This window comes from Lissotriton helveticus, chromosome 11, assembly GCF_964261635.1.
Source record: "Lissotriton helveticus chromosome 11, aLisHel1.1, whole genome shotgun sequence".
In the NCBI taxonomy this organism is placed as follows: Eukaryota; Metazoa; Chordata; class Amphibia; order Caudata; family Salamandridae; genus Lissotriton; species Lissotriton helveticus.
The window spans coordinates 1,044,545,781-1,044,563,423 of record NC_136072.1 but is presented as its reverse complement, the minus strand read 5'-3'; the positions used below and the strand labels follow the sequence as shown (position 1 = coordinate 1,044,563,423).

At 46.9% G+C, this 17,643-nt stretch overlaps 1 protein-coding gene across 2 annotated transcripts in view; it reads left to right on the top strand.

Moving 5' to 3' along the window:
* IFT81 (intraflagellar transport 81) overlaps window positions 1–17,643 on the top strand; it is a 1,024,548-nt gene that overhangs the window by 301,693 nt on the left and 705,212 nt on the right. The gene's annotated exons all lie outside the window — the stretch shown is intronic.

The following is a 17,643-nucleotide window of genomic DNA, read 5'->3' as shown; positions in this document are numbered from 1 at the left end:
CCCGTTACCACAAGAATACGCATCAATACATAGAAAGGAAGTCAGGATTGCAATACGAAGCCATCCGCTACATCGACCCAGGGAAAGAGAGAAGGAAGGGGAAAAAGGGGAAAAGAGCATCAGAAAAAAGGGTTGAAAAAACAGGGAAAAGAGGATGCGGCCCCACAGTATATGCCCCATGGCAAATAAAGCACACGAAAAAGGGGCAGCCCACGGAGCCAAAGGAAACAGAAGTAATGGATGCGCAATGAACATCGGTAGCAGGGAGGCCGTGTGCCCACGCTAGCAAAAAACACCCCAGGAGGCCTACATGCAGACGCAGCGCCCAGAAAAAGAATACACAAGAGCCATAGAACCAAGAACAAAAGAAAAACAAAAAAACAGACCCCCCCCCCACCCACCCCACCCTGCACCCCTGCGGAAGGCTACGGCCTACCCCCCCAGCAGCGTGCCTGTCGCCCTAACCGGAAACCCGAAATATAGAAGAGTCAAAAAGTAAGGAAGAAACCATATAGGCAAAAAGAGAGGAAGGGGAAAGGAAGGAAAAAACTATCGGGAGAGGAGACACATAATCAAAACTATCAGCCCCCAACTCCCCCGTCCGAGCACATTCAAAGCCCACGAGAAGATAAAGTCATTGCAAAACAATAAACAGGTACCAGGAATATGAAGAGGAAGCAATCATACATGTAGAGCCGCAAGGCGGTCATCCGGTCACGCCACAAAGTAATAGTCCGGCGGTGCAAGGTCATCTCAACCCTGTCCTCGTCTGTCCAGTGCCATAGGCACAGAGTGCACAAAGAACCAGAACATGAGGGGGCAGAAGTGAAAAACAGGGATTCCAAACGTCGAGCTACTACACAAGTTATAACGGCTTCGGACCGGATGAGTAAAAAAGGACAGCAACAGCAGCAGGCAACTCAAGCGCAGCTCCGCAGACCAATGGGAAAAAATTGCCCCGGTGAAACAGTTACAGGATCTCCGCTCGGCAGGCCGAGGCAAAAAATCACCGGGGGACCCGGCGAGACCGATCCGGACGGATCTCGGCTGGAGGCTCTCCAATGCATCCACCACAGGGAAGAACTCTTGACAATACCAGGCAGCAGGCATCTGAACGTCCAAACAAGCGGTGGCCTTAGTATGGTCAATTTCCAGGAAAGGCACCGCAGCACCCTGAAGCGGCGAAGCCATACACGCAGGGGACGGCCCAACGAGCCGGGAACAATGGCTACCATCCAGCCCATCGACAGGCACAGTCATGGAAGCACGCCAGGAACACAAGGCGGCGAAAACGTCGCCAACTGTAGGCTCACCTTTACGGTATTCAGCAAACGTGCCGTGCGGCGAGCCAATGTCGCCATCCCCAAATGGGCGTAGATGCAGGGTGTGGGCCGCCATCTTTGCAGCCCAGCGCGGCCGCGGCAATCTCCGACCCCAATCCGGCCACCAACAGAGCTCGATGGGAACCAGCCGGCGACAAGCAATGGAACCCTCAGGGCAAAAAGGCAGGCCACCAGAATATTGAGGCAGCCGGCGCCACCGACCCACGGGCGCCGCCCGCCGAGACCGGGCGGAGGGTTTCAAGATGGCCGGACAGGAGAACAAAGGGGAGACGAGTCGCCCATTCGGTCAACCCCCGTCCGTGGAAGGCAGCACTCCACCACCAGGTCCCCAGACAGCCAGACCTGGCCCGGTCAGTCGCCACCGGTCCAACCGCACAATGGCCGCTCCGGCCGACCCCGCTCCTCCACCAAGGGGTCGGCCCCGGCGCTCCGCCCCGCCTGGGCGCCGCAGACGAGTACCAGGCCTGCCCGCCCCGGAGGCCACGAAGCGAACAGGGGCGCAGCTCAGGATCCGCGGCACTTAAGAACATCCGGAGAAGACGGTGAGTGCCAGCAAAACGTCATAAGTCCATATTCCAGCAAATAAGACTTCTCGGGGCAGGATAAGGTGCAGGATAGACAGTTCAGGCAGGAAGGTTTGACGGAGCCGAGCTACAACGCGGCCATCACGGTCGCGAGCTTGGCTCCTCCCCCCGATTTTTCGGTTTTTACTTTGAATCGATCAACTAGGGGAGGGGGCATCGCTCTCGCAGTGAGATCTAGTCTCTCTTGTTGTTGGTCCGCCCTTAACATCGTAGGTGTCATGCCTGCCGAGCCCAGGAGAACAATGTGTGGTTGGCAACGGTTGGCAAGGAGGAAAATGCGGAACTTGAAGCATGCGCAGTAGACGCGCATGCGCGAGAGAGTAGTGTTGCAGCCTTAAGCCCGCCCCAAACTCACAGGAAACGCTTCGCGTTTAGCCAGTGAGAGTCCCATCTCGTTCCGGGTCTTTGTGGCGTCCGAGGAGCTAGGTGTTCGTGTTGGCGTTTCTGGGCCGTTACGCTGTTGGATTGTTCGTGGCGGGAGTTCGTAAGTTGAGTAGCGGCTTGCTTCTCAGTTTAGAATGCATTCTTGAGCACTGTATCGTGTTGCATGGTTTTTGACCGTGATTAGGAACGGTAATCATCGTGATTGAAAGGTCGTATTCTAGGAGAGATTTCCTATATTTAGTTCCACCAATTGGTGTGGTGGAATAGGAGTTCTGTACCTAAGCTTTCCATTAGGTATTGGAGTATTTCGTTTTGAGCGTGTTCACGTACTGTGGATTGGTGAGTGACTCTTCATTTAGAGCATAGACAAGTATAGGAATTATGCATACCATTCATGAGGTCCTTTTTTCCCTCCCAAATACAGTGACTAGTAGCCACCAGTGATACTTTCTTCATTTCCAGTTCATGTTTATACGTTCCCTATGTTAGAGACATTCTCCACTTCTCATAAGGTACATTGGTTAGCAGTACTTTCCATATTGTAGGTACATAGAGGGAGGGGATAGTGTGTGCTAATTGTTTCTTATATATATTGCAGTGCTCATCACAGAGGAGAAGCCTCATCTGAAGCAGAGGAGGAGTGTGGAGCGACATCCTTTCTTTTCCTTTCTTACCCTTGTTTTGTTCCCCTGTGTTCCCCTTGGTTACTTGCTGGTTGTTGGTGTCTCTTCCCGACATCCGGGGGGTGACGAGGGGGAGACAGGGTGGTGAGCATCGTGAATCCAGGATACTTCCGAGACAACAAGGTGCGTGCATTACAGTAGGCTGCGAGAGTGCTGCCTTTAAAATTTTGGTTAACCCTCAGTTTTCCATTTCAGGGATGGTAGTCTATCGCCCGCCGGGAAGCGAGGTGGCATTTAGGGCTGCCTTCCCTGATGCTGTTAGCTCACTGGCGGTGGGGTGTGCCAATTTTTCTATTTTGGGGGACCTTAATTTACATTTTGAGAATCAAAATATCCCTACGGTTTGTTGTATTTTAGCCGATCTGGAGGCCCTTCAACTCCATCAAATAGTGCGGCATCCTACACATGTAGGTGGCCATACGTTAGATCCGTTCTTTACGAATTTGACAGAGGCCATAGTTACGGCCGTAACTCCGCTCGGCTGGACGGACCACTCTTTAGTGGCCATTGATGTCTCCGTGCCGGGAATTTCTCCTCCTGTCCCTGTAAGGATGGTCTCCACACGGCACTGGAGTAAACTGAAACTTGAGGACCTTCATAGAGCTCTCGCTGCGGTGCCGCTGGGACCGTTGGAGGATGTAGACGCAGGCTACGATCGGTTCTGCTCGTGGATTACTAAGGCTCTTGACTCCCTGATTCCTATTAAGACTAGAAAAATTAGTTCCCGGGAGTCAAGCCCTTGGTATGATAGTGCACTACGTGCACTCAAGGGTAGGTGTAGGCGAGCAGAGAGGGAATGGCGGAAGGTCTACGACAGCGGGAAGAAGGTCATCTACCTCGCTGCCGTTAAAATTTACCACCGTGCTATATGCCGGGCCCGGGCAGCTTTTTATGCTGCAGAGTTCGGCAATAGCCCGAATCCATCAAAATTCATCTTTAAAGTGGTAAAGGACCTTGTGGCAAAGCGGGCCTCGGTAACTACAATGAGTTCGACGGCGCATTGTGAGGCCCTTGCCTTGTTCTTTTTAGAAAAAGTTCAGAACATCTACTCAACATTCCCTGATACTAGGCCTCCGGTAGGTACTCTATGTAACATCTCTGGAGATTTCCTCCTGCATGTGTTGCCCCCGTTGACAACCAAGGGATTTGACATCCTGGCCCAGCAGGTGAAATCCGGGTCGCCCGCTGATCCGCTCAAGCCTGCGCTCTTTAGAGACCAGCTGTTTATGGGTCGTACTTCGGTACTCTCCCTGATTAACACCTCGCTGGCCTCGGGTACGGTTCCAGCAAGTTGGAAGCGGGCGGTGGTTTCTCCTATTTTAAAGAAACCCTCTTTGGACCCGGAAAAACCGGAAAGCTATCGGCCTATCTCCTTGCTCCCCTGGCCGACCAAAATCGTGGAGGCCCATGCGAACAAGGTTCTTTCCGACCACCTTACCCGAATTAACATCTTAGATCCCACCCAGAACGGGTTCCGTGCTGGACACAGCACGGAGACCGCCCTTCTCACCATGGCTGAACATCTTCGCACAGTGATGGATGCAGGACAGACGGCGGCGCTTGTGCTATTAGATCTAAGCGCCGCCTTTGACACTGTCTCTCATACTATCCTGTTGCATCGCCTGGAGGAGATAGGAGTGGGGGGATCTGCCCTCCAGTGGTTCCATTCCTTCCTCGAGGGTCGTTTCTTCAGCGTTGCGGTGCCACCGTTCCAGTCCAAGTTCCATCCTCTGAAACAGGGGGTGCCACAGGGATCCTCGCTGAGCCCCACGTTGTTTAATCTCTACGTGAGACCGCTGGCTGAGGTTGTCAAACAGTGGGGTATGACCATGGTGTCATATGCCGATGACACCCAGCTAGCGGTTACAATCAGCGGGGATGCAGACCAGGATGCCCCCAGGTTTCAGAGTGGACTTAGGGCGGTGGCAAGTTGGATGAAGGCCAACTGTCTCCAGCTCAACGCGAAGAAAACCGAGATCATGATCGTCGGTAGAAGGGCGGATCTCTGGGGGGATAGGTGGTGGCCTTCGGAGCTTGGGTCGGCCCCTCTTCCGGTGACGGAATTGAAAAACTTGGGAGTGTGGATGGATCCCACTCTCAGTTTTGTGGGGCACATGAAGAAAACAGCTGCTTGCTGTTTTGGAATACTCCGGGCCCTGCGTCCAGTCCTGAAGTTTTTCGACCCCCGCACTCGGCAGCTGGTAATACAGGCGACTGTTATTTCGCGCCTGGACTACGCCAGCTCCCTCTTGGCGGGCGCTAACCTGGCCGAAATCACCCGCCTCCAGCGGGTGCAGAACGCCGCCGCCAGAGCAATTGTCAGTCTTCCTCGATTCTGCCCTGTTTCCAGCACTCTGAAAGCATTGCACTGGTTGCCAGTCAGGGCTAGAATCCAATTCAAGGTATTGTGTCTAGCCTTCAAGATTTTAAATGGTACGGCTCCTCAAATTTTTTTGGACCTCTTGTCCTGGTATGTCCCCACTCGGCATTTGAGATCTCTGGGCCAAGCTCTCACCATTTCTCCCAGATACAAGCTGTGCCGTGTTGGTGGTCGCTCCTTCCGGGTTAAAGCAGCCGAACTGTGGAACTCCCTTCCGGTGGAGACTCGGTTGTTGAAAGATCTTTTTTCTTTTCAAAAGGCCATAAAAACTGTTTTATTTTAACTTGGTTCTTTCTTTTAGCTGTTGTGTTCCTTGTGGTTGTTGCATGTTACCTTGCCATGCGCCAGGACGCCCCTTAGCTGGGGCAGCTGTGCGCAGTACAAATCTACGTAACATAACATAACATTTCCTCAGTCTGCCAGTCAGATATTTTAGTGAGTCGCCTCATTTCAAAATTCAGCAAGGGCTCCTTCTTCAAGCATGGTTGAATACTTCTGTAACCTTTGGAAGATTTTGGTTCCCTGGGACTACTAGAAATCTAAAAAAAAAACTGGGCACGTGATCACTCTGGAGGCTCAAGCCTGGCCTTGCCATGTCTGTTTTTCAGATATAGTAAATACTCGTTAGGGTACATTTTTCATCTCAGACACTACCTTGGACGATGAACATGGGGAAGGTTTTCTACTTCCACTAAAGTTATTGACCTTGAGCACCTGTTTTTCAGGGGCAAGCTGCTACACAACTAGGTTTTTCTTATGACAACGTGGAAGTTCTTTTGACAGCTGTGAAGTTGTGGTACAAAAATAAGTGACTTTGCTTCTGGTATCTGCCTTTGCCAAAGGGGATTAATCCCCACATGCGCTTCATGGAGAATAGCATGTCCTTCTGAAGACACTAGGGGGATTCATGACCCAGCAAATTCTGTTGAATGGCTGTTGATACCTACAGGAATATAGTGGAGACATTTTTAAATTCAATTGGGGCCATCGGACACCACCTCATTGGCCTGTTGAATCTTTTCCTCCTGTTAAAAACGCGATTTGAAGCTTTACTCATTCATAAAGAATAACTTTATTGATTTCATTATTACTGAGAGACTCATAAGTGAGATAAAGGCCCCATGCTCTTTGAAACTGTGCATCCTCTTCCATCGGGCAGTATGATGCTTCAAATTCGCCTATTCCTTGTCGCAGAGTTGTTTTTGAGAATTTCACCTGAATGTGATTTATCTCCTAGTCTCAGTGGGACACTCTAAGCTTTATTTCGGTCATAGATCATAAAAGTCACGGATCAGAAAGAAAATAGAGTACATAAGCCCAATAAGAGCATAATTAATAACAAGACACAACGTTTTTTAACAGCAGGACACATACCATACATTTTAAAACTATAGGAAGAATAATACTGAAAAACATAAATGGGAAGATTTAAAAAAAATTTAAATCACATATAATATTAGCTCATGTACTAAATTAAAACACAGTACGTGCAAGAGGAATGGTTCAATTCGACATGGCTGTGCGACAAACATTTTATCTCAGCCCTGGAGATTAGTGTGAGGTAACTTTACACCTGATCTGCAAAGACTTTCTGAAAATGTGCCGTTCGAAAACACGATAGTGGGCAAGGTGTCAGCACTACAGATTCTCAGGGCGACCCTATACTGAGGCTAAGGTAAGAGAGAAGACCCCACGTGTTCCAGGGAACAGGGTACTAAACGACCATGCAAGTCTAGGGAATATCCCTGGACTGACTTTTGGACAATAGTATATATGGTAATTTCACTTTGATAGTTGTCAAAAAAGGGGAGAGAGTGATCAGTAGATCCGCAGGGCACTCATTACCACTCAAACGAGTGGAAGGTCCAGTATCAGCCTGTGCCCCCACCAAGTCAATGTGAACAAAAAGGGGTGCTGAACCGTTCCTGGTAAAGAGAAAGCTGTGTATCAGGCGTGACCATGGGTGTGGATGTGGCACCCTTGGGCATCCATTATGTTGGAATTATTTGCCTCACACACCCGGATGAGTGTCATGCTTCATCATCGGCGTTGCTCCTCGTCGGGGAGGCGGTGCAATCCCCGACGGGCTCACCTCAAAGAGGGGCTCTTTCACGGAGATCTTTTCTTCCAACAGCCTTATGGTGAAGTGCGGGTATGTGGGCAATGGAATAAGGAAAGTAGAAGGTGATTAAAAAGTAGTAGGGAGTACCAAAAAGTACTACTTTATTCTGGGGGTCTCCCTCTACGGTTAAAAACGTGAGAACAACTAACTAAGTCCCACTGAGTAAAGTATGGTGGGACTTGGTGTTGTAGATTATTTACATGGTCAACATGTTTCTCGCACCAGAAATTTTCCGCGATTCTTCAGGACCTATAAAAATGTGTACTATGCAGTCTTACAACAACATGCAGGTGTCATGTGTATAAATGCAAGCACTATCAGTGTAGTTTACCTCTGTGGTAATATCCTCTGCCTGGATAGGGGAGTAATGTAAACAAGGTTAATTACATTAAAACTCAAATGTGATCACGCCAAAGTCACACACAGGATGTCAAGCTCAAGGTGGCCAACAACATGTCTACTAGCTATAGTGAACTAGAGTTGCCAATTGGCAGCGTGCAGTGAGCATATTCCATCAACCATTCGTGTCTATGAGAGTGCTCCAAAATTAAAAACAAGCTAGAGACAATTTAAAAGTAGCAGTATAATGAGGAACTTATGTACAAGTGCTTATTGGTTATAGACCATGCTGATATTGTGATGGTAAATTACTTTGAGGGCAAGCACACATCCATCTCACCTAATGGTCTGGGGTAAAACACCACATGAGTCTTCGGCGGTAATTGAACATCAGGGGAGAGCCATTAGGTGTAGCTGCAGGGGGACAAATGTACAGGCTGTGGGGGACCGGACGGGTTCAAATGGAGCCATGTCCGTTCAGATATCAAGTAAGTGGTCGTAAACACAGGGACAAGGGTCAGAGGTGTTCAAATCAATGCCGCTTCATGTCAGACCCAGTATATATATACAAATGCTGCTATCTATACTTCCGCTCCCCCATCTTTTAACTTGTGATCAATGTCAATGCGCGCAAGCCGGGAGGCAAAAATCAAGGATGGCTCCGTGATAACAAATCGTTCCGATTAGGAACGCCAGCTCCAGTGGAGCGGTCTAAGATGTGGAATCTATATAGCGCCATAGGGGGGTAGAGGTGAGGGACAGACCCGCCATGTGAATTCCAAGGGTCGCCTTACCTCTATCAGCCCGTGCTCCTGTTCCTTCACCTACCCGTGACCGCCGAGCTCGAATAGGTAATGAGGCTCGGCGGCGCCCGCCATATCAACATTACGTGTTGATGGAATACCGCGGAACTCCGCCCCAAACCCAAGGGACATCAATGGGCAGTACATTTGCTCCCTCGGTGGCATGCCTATACATGGCTGAATTCGAACAACGGCATATCCATCACGAGTCCAATCCCTTCCTTAGCCACATTAGGATGTGGAAAAGATTCATAGATGATATTCTCATCTTGTGGACAGGACCACCAACCCTACATGAGACCTTCCTTGACTGGGTGAATACTATCAACCCATATCTCCACTTCACAATGTCTGCCTCACCCACGGAGATCTCCTTCTTAGATCTCACGATAAAACTGAAAGAAGGAGTACTTAGCAGTACCATGTATAGAAAACCCACTGATCGGAATAGTTTGTTACACTATTCTAGCCACCATCCAAAAGCCTTACGATCCAACCTACCTTTCGGACAATTCCTGAGGGTCCGGCGGAATTGCAGTGCGCTAGCTGATTATAAGCGTGAATCTGCTATTCTATCCAGGAATTTATTAGACAGAGGCTACCCCAGGAGGGAGGTGACCATGGCACATAAAAGAGCTAGAAACAACAACCGTGAAGCCTTACTTGAGCCACGCGAAATGATACCAACTGAGAACCAACCCTTGACCTGTGTCACGACCTACACTCCGGGGTCCAACAAGATTAAAAGTGTAATTAAGCGGCACTGGGGTATTCTCAATACTGGCAATCTCAGCCTCGACACACCCAGATTTGCTTTCAAAAGATCTCAGAATGTAAAAGACATTTTGATCAGCACAAGACCGAAAGCACGTAAGAAAGTGACTCAACAGACCCTTTGGAACTTACCTCCAGTCAGAGGCCATTATCCCTGTGGATCCTGTGGAGTATGTACCTACACGGACACACACAAGATCATTCAATTAAGTGACACCTTCAGTTGGGAATTAAGGGGCCATACTAATTGTAATACCTCCCACTGCATTTACATGATTACGTGCCCATGCGGTTTACAATATATTGGGATGACAACCCGCCCAATCAAAACCCGCATTATAGAACACCGCAGTAACTTCCGCTGCAAGAAGACGAATACTAAAATGTGTAAACATTTTCTCGACTTGAATCACACTGCAGATTCACTGCAGTGGCTTGTGTTGGAATCTAGCCCCAATTGCCCCAAACAAGCCCTTTTCCGCAAAGAGCAAAGATGGGTCCACCGTTTGGCGACCGACAGTAGAGGGTTGAATGAAGATATTCCCTGGCATGCTCTTTAAATACACTTGCCATGGGGATTCTGCCACAGCATACTCATTATAGCCTTTTTTTGACCAGACCACCTACAGTGTCCGGATAGGGAGATCATCACTCGCATCACTCATGTATGCATCCATCCTGGTGACACCCGCAGCCCCCATGTCATTGGAATCCTACCACAATCATGATCCTGGCTCCTTCACACTTTTTGACATGTATATTAGAATACCAGGGCCAACACTCAATGGCCTTTTATCAACTATACACTTACATATTACATATCCAGGGGACAACCTCACCTCCCATAAATCAGATGGTTCTGCAGACCAGCAGAACACATTTGCTTACATTTACTCGGCCCCGGCGTGGTTACGCTTACTTTAAACTATTCTCCACCTCTCCAAGATGGCGACCGCAGCAAGCGCCTCTAGGTGAGGCCAAGATATAAATAAATAAAAATAATGGACAGCGCACCACGTAGCCTAAGGGGACAGTAAGATATCCACATTGGCCCAGCATCTGAAGTCTAAGATGCAGTTTAACACATTTATTCCACCCACTTTGCACTATTCTCTACCAGTTACAGTGCACAACGCTACCACTCCAACATGGCGGCGGCAATACCGTGACGCGTCACGTGACCCCCGTCCAGGGGCGGAGTTCCGCGGTATTCCATCAACACGTAATGTTGATATGGCGGGCGCCGCCGAGCCTCATTACCTATTCGAGCTCGGCGGTCACGGGTAGGTGAAGGAACAGGAGCACGGGCTGATAGAGGTAAGGCGACCCTTGGAATTCACATGGCGGGTCTGTCCCTCACCTCTACCCCCCTATGGCGCTATATAGATTCCACATCTTAGACCGCTCCACTGGAGCTGGCGTTCCTAATCGGAACGATTTGTTATCACGGAGCCATCCTTGATTTTTGCCTCCCGGCTTGCGCGCATTGACATTGATCACAAGTTAAAAGATGGGGGAGCGGAAGTATAGATAGCAGCATTTGTATATATATACTGGGTCTGACATGAAGCGGCATTGATTTGAACACCTCTGACCCTTGTCCCTGTGTTTACGACCACTTACTTGATATCTGAACGGACATGGCTCCATTTGAACCCGTCCGGTCCCCCACAGCCTGTACATTTGTCCCCCTGCAGCTACACCTAATGGCTCTCCCCTGATGTTCAATTACCGCCGAAGACTCATGTGGTGTTTTACCCCAGACCATTAGGTGAGATGGATGTGTGCTTGCCCTCAAAGTAATTTACCATCACAATATCAGCATGGTCTATAACCAATAAGCACTTGTACATAAGTTCCTCATTATACTGCTACTTTTAAATTGTCTCTAGCTTGTTTTTAATTTTGGAGCACTCTCATAGACACGAATGGTTGATGGAATATGCTCACTGCACGCTGCCAATTGGCAACTCTAGTTCACTATAGCTAGTAGACATGTTGTTGGCCACCTTGAGCTTGACATCCTGTGTGTGACTTTGGCGTGATCACATTTGAGTTTTAATGTAATTAACCTTGTTTACATTACTCCCCTATCCAGGCAGAGGATATTACCACAGAGGTAAACTACACTGATAGTGCTTGCATTTATACACATGACACCTGCATGTTGTTGTAAGACTGCATAGTACACATTTTTATAGGTCCTGAAGAATCGCGGAAAATTTCTGGTGCGAGAAACATGTTGACCATGTAAATAATCTACAACACCAAGTCCCACCATACTTTACTCAGTGGGACTTAGTTAGTTGTTCTCACGTTTTTAACCGTAGAGGGAGACCCCCAGAATAAAGTAGTACTTTTTGGTACTCCCTACTACTTTTTAATCACCTTCTACTTTCCTTATTCCATTGCCCACATACCCGCACTTCACCATAAGGCTGTTGGAAGAAAAGATCTCCGTGAAAGAGCCCCTCTTTGAGGTGAGCCCGTCGGGGATTGCACCGCCTCCCCGACGAGGAGCAACGCCGATGATGAAGCATGACACTCATCCGGGTGTGTGAGGCAAATAATTCCAACATAATGGATGCCCAAGGGTGCCACATCCACACCCATGGTCACGCCTGATACACAGCTTTCTCTTTACCAGGAACGGTTCAGCACCCCTTTTTGTTCACAATTTCACTTTGATCACACCTCATCCATACATGTACTCTTTGGAAACAGGCCAAGAACTAAAATGTAACGTTTACAACGTAAATAAAATACATAAATGTTTGTTGTTTTTTTATTATTGTTGGAAATGAATTTGTTATGAAATGTACTTACCATATTAGGGTGTTCTTTTATGCATCGCACTTATCAGATTTTTATGTATTTTATTTAAATGTATGAGATGTCTTTACATTGTATGCTTTCAGAATACTTGTTTTTTCTGAAATTTTAACCCAGAATAATCAGATTATATTTTAATAAAAGAGTGTAAACGTTACATTTTAGGTCTTGGCCTGTTTCCAAAAAGTACATGTATGGATGAGGTGTGATCAAAGTGAAATTACCATATATACTGTTGTCCAAAAGTCAGTCCAGGGATATTCCTTAGACTTGCATGACCCTATACTGACGCACTCCTAGCGAACGTAAAAGGGGAACCATCCAGCGTTTGCACTGCTTCAAGTAAGAGCGGCAGAAGAACAACTGCAGGTCTTGAGTTTCCTCCCACCCATTGCATGCTGGGTAGAAGCTACTCCCCGTGCCCCCCTCCCCCCCAGCCCCCCTGAACCGTGGTTCCATTTAGAGATAAACAACCCTAAGGAGACCCTGGAGCATAGAGACAGAGAGACCATCAAGTATTTATAGATGGTGTCCTCGGTGCTCCTGAATTACCCGGTCCCAGAGCTGGCTTCGTTGTGGATGGAGTTGGGTGGAGGTGGATGCTGTTATTGCGGTCTCTGTGACCAGGACTGTCGCTGATTGCTGCCATTGTTGCTGGGTGGTGTCCGCCGGTCATTACTCAGTGTTATGAACTTGAGTTACTTGAAACAACTGAACTAAAATTGGGTGTTGGATTCCATTAATTTGCCACTCCTTGTCATCCTTGTATTTTTTCTTCATTCCACTTCATAAAAGGTCCCCTCAGCTGACACTCCATGTTTTAAACCATCAGGCACTAAACATGTACACGGGTGGTCTTCTGAGGGGACAAAAATTATCGAAAGAAGTGCCCTTTACCCCCGATCTCTGGCCCTTTTGTCTTTGCTGCTCCTGGAACATTTGATAGTGGGAGTAGTCAAACGCAAGCTATATGGTGACAAAGCAGCCACATCAAGACCTCATGGGGGCACAACTCTTGACACTTTTTTGACACACGCTGCTAGTGTCCTAGATAAAGAGATTGTTCTAGCTAAGCAATGTCTGTCTTTTGAGTTAGGTGAGAAGATATCGGGCCTCTTGGAACCCCCCCCAAGAGCTTCGGGAAGGACGTTAATTTAACCCTGCCGAACCATCAGCCCACTGTTTCCCCCAACCACCTATCTTCTAGTCATCTTTGCTCACCCACACACTTGCACTTTTGTGGAGAAGTGTGGCTCAATGGTTAGAGCGGCAGACCTTGATGCAGAGCTCTGGCCCGGGACCAGGGTTCGATTCCCGCCTCGGCGGGTCTCTGGCTCAAATTCCTCTGACCGGATATTCTCGCCTCAGTGCCTATTCTAATCATGGGTCCCACGCTGCAACTCTGAGCAATAGCTTGCTTAATCTCCACAACGGCCCCAACAGCGCGAGGATGCCTGGTTTCACCATGGGGGTGCCCAGGAGTGGACACTTCACAAGGAACACCAGGAAGGGTTCCTTAGCGGTATGAGTACAAGCGCCGGGCGACCCGGTCCGGGTAGCTGCGCGCTATACAAGTACAAAAACATTTACATTTACACTTTTTGTTTTTATTTCCGGAAAAGATAAAGCAACTATAGTCCTCTGACCTGCTCTTTATCTCATATGGCAGCGATTACACTAGCAATGTGCCCAGAAAGACAACAATGCCATATAAATAGCCTCCAGTATGGATATTTTGTCTGTTTGCAGGTGACACCTTCTGTTTAATCTCAGTGCACATTCTTACTCTATCAGAATGACTACAGTTGCATTTACCCAGCCGATACCTGTTAGAGTCCTCTACAAGACTCCTAATACTTCTTCATGCGATCTTGTGCTGTTTGGCCAAGAGGTCTTAAGAAATAGATTTGCTTAACGTAATGACTGCCCAATGGTGCCTTTGCGTTCCTTGCTTTATTCTTTTCCCCCAATAACAGTTTGTAAATCTGAGAGATTCACAGCAGTTGGAGGGAGTAGAGCAAATTTTCCTTTTTGATGACTCTTACTCATAGCCCATAGTCCCTCTCCTGTTTCACCATCGTGCCTAAAGTCAAAATCATAACACCATTATGTTCCTTATTAATGAGAGAAAAGGCAAAAGTGTGCTACAACGCAATGAAAGGGAGCTAGGTTGTGCACTCAGCATGGCGCATGCTTGATTCTGGTTAAGCAATGTTTTGGCCTACCACTTGGTGACAAGGATAATACCTATGGACTGAGAGTAACTTAATAATTTTCCATCTGTCTACCTTCCACTAGAGTGGTTTCTCTCGAATTTGCCAACAAATTTCACCGCAGCTCCTTAAAATAGGGCTCTGACCTCACCTCCTTGAACCTGAAGACTTCCCGACCCTCACTCTACAATTCCCCATGGTCTGTGTCTTTTTCTCAAAGTAAATTCCTGGATTCCAATGAATGAATGAATGATATGTTCTATAACGTTTGTAATCGCCATCTAATGTCTCCCTCAGCAGCCTCTGTCCTAGCCCCTCAGATACCCAATTTACTGACCTATTTCACTTCTCAGAGATGAATGCGCCCAACCGCAGAAAAGTGGTATTATTATTATTATTATTATAGGAGTTTATAGAGCGCCTGGTGACGCCTCCCGGCGTGTCCCCGCGCTAAGGAGAGAGTGTTGCTTCGGTGGAGTGGCGTCAGACAGTAATTAGATAGTGAAGAGGTGTGTTTTTAGATGCTTCCTAAAGAATGTTTCACTTTTTTCCTGTCTGATGTTCAAAGGGAGGATGTTCCACTCCTTGGCTGCAAGGGTGCGAAAGGACCTGCCTCAAAGTCTGGCTTTTTTTGGGCACGTTGTTTTAAGCAGACCAGTTCCCTTAGAACGTAGGGACCTGATAGGTTCGTAGAGTGAAGCTAAGTCAGACAAATAGGAGGGGGCTCTATGATGAATGATCCTATGGCACCAGAGAAGTGCCTTGAAAACTATCCTCTTTCTTATGGGCAGCCAATGCAGAATGTCCAGGGAGGGTTTAGATGGAGCTCTGCGCGGGAGTCTTAGTACGAGGCGTGCCGCTGAGTTTTGCAGGACTTGCAATTTTCGAATGTTTTTTTCTGAAGTGCCCAACAGTAGCACATTCCCATAATCAATTCGGGAAGTGATGAGAGCCTGCGTCATAGTACGCCTGGAGCTCGATGGAAGTAGATCCAAGGTGCGGCTAAGCGTCTTCATCACACCAAAGCACTTCCCAACCGTTTTTTTGATGTGACTGTCATAGGAGAGTTTGTTATCAATCCAGACACCTAGATTTTTGGCCTCCTGACTAGGGGTGGGTATTGGTCCCAGACATGAGGGCCACCAATCTTTGGTCCAATTGGTGTTATTGGATACATGGATGTTTCCACCTGATCTTCCCTGGTAGCTTGTCCACATCAGTGACATTAAACAGACGTGATTCAAGAAGGTGAATTAATATTGTTGTGGCCGGTCCAAATAGATGCTTTTAGATGAACATTGCATCTTTTCCAGCTACAAGGAAAGCACCAGTCCCATAAAATAAAAAATTCTGGTTTAAATATTAAAAGTATATTTTTAATTTTAGATCTGATTAAATATGTTTTTCTGGATGAAGCGTGGCCTCTGCTACAATTGCTGCGACGGCAGATACTTTGTAGAAGCGGTTCACCTGAACATCCCAGACAAGCTAATCTTCTCCTCCAATAGCACCTCTTCTAGTGTGAAGTCTTCAGCAGTCCTCTTCCAGACATCCTGGGAGACAGGAAAGGCCTTCTTTCTGGCTTTTCTCGATGTTGAGCAGCTCTTCTGCGTTCTCTGCATAGTAATGATTGTTAAAAGGATCGTCCATCCTAAGTCAATATACTGAACAAGGTTGAAAGTCTGCAGCACCTACACTGGTCTAGGCTAGAGCATTAAAGAAGGTTGTCATGGTATATGTGCCTCCTATGCAGAGGATGACTCATCTTTGGGTATTTCTCGTTTTTCTCTACCGCTCCTCTCTTTCTTTCTTCCCTTTAACACCCTCTGCATCTGTGTTACTCTTACACCCTCTCTTATCAATTTCTCTGTTTATGTTACTCTCACCTCTCACACCTGTTCTTAGACCAGAATGTCCTGGTAGCTTGCCAAAAGTGGGGATTTCTTTTAAGGTCGCTTCTGCTCAATACTAAGTCACTATTTGTTTGATCATTAGTTTATTCTCGTTCCCTCTAATTTAGTAGTAGCAATTTTGGCCATGTGTGTTTGGGTGCCTTTTTAAATGCTTTTTATCCAATAATGAGTTCAAAGGGAGAATTCTAATTTAATTAATATTGTCCAATAGTGCTCCAAAATTCTTGATATAATGGTGTATGTGTAGTAAGAGCACCCACCCATGCTGAAGAACTTCTAGGGACGGATTAGCATGGCCATTGGATTTGTGCGGCAGAAGAGGACCAAATTATGCAGCAGGATTGATTAAATTATGCAGCGAGAAAAAACTAATTATATGGTGTAATGCGGCAAATTTTGTGATAGTATTACTTTATTATTTTGACACCTTTACTCATGGTAACACTGGGCAAAGATTTCACTCAATTTACTAACCACTAAAAGATGACCAGTAAATGTTTATGAAGGGCTTTCCGCTGGAGGGGAACATACATCATCTTGCTTTTAGTAACTTTTGATCATTTTGACCTAGTAACAATATTTTAGTTAAAATCTGCAGATTATGCAGCAGAAGATGGATTATGGGGCAAATACAGCAAATCCATAACAATGTGGAAAAAGCATTGGCTGCAGAATCGCATAATTGCTGCGATCCTGCGGATAAGTATGTTCTCTAATAAGGCACTTTTATCAAGTGTGCTTAGCAAATTACAAACAATATATTATTAATTGTCTTACTTTTTATTCTTTTTGTGAGTGTTTTCCATTTTATGATCCATGTTGATGTATCTGGATTGTGCATGGAAACACCCACAAAAGAATCCGTTTGAACTGAACTAAATTCCAGTAGCAGATCTTGAAGGCTCTTACATCTCTTGTTCACCATTCGTGCTTTTTATCCAATAATGAGTTCAAAGGGAGAATTCTAATTTAATTAATATTGTCCAATAGTGCTCCAAAATTTTTGATATAATGGTGTATGTGTAGTAAGAGCACCCACCCATGCTGAAGAACTTCTAGGGACGGATTAGCATGGCCATTGGATTTGTGCGGCAGAAGAGGACCAAATTATGCAGCAGGATTGATTAAATTATGCAGCGAGAAAAAACTAATTATACGGTGTAATGCGGCAAATTTTGTGATAGTATTACTTTATTATTTTGACACCTTTACTCATGGTAACACTGGGCAAAGATTTCACTCAATTTACTAACCACTAAAAGATGACCAGTAA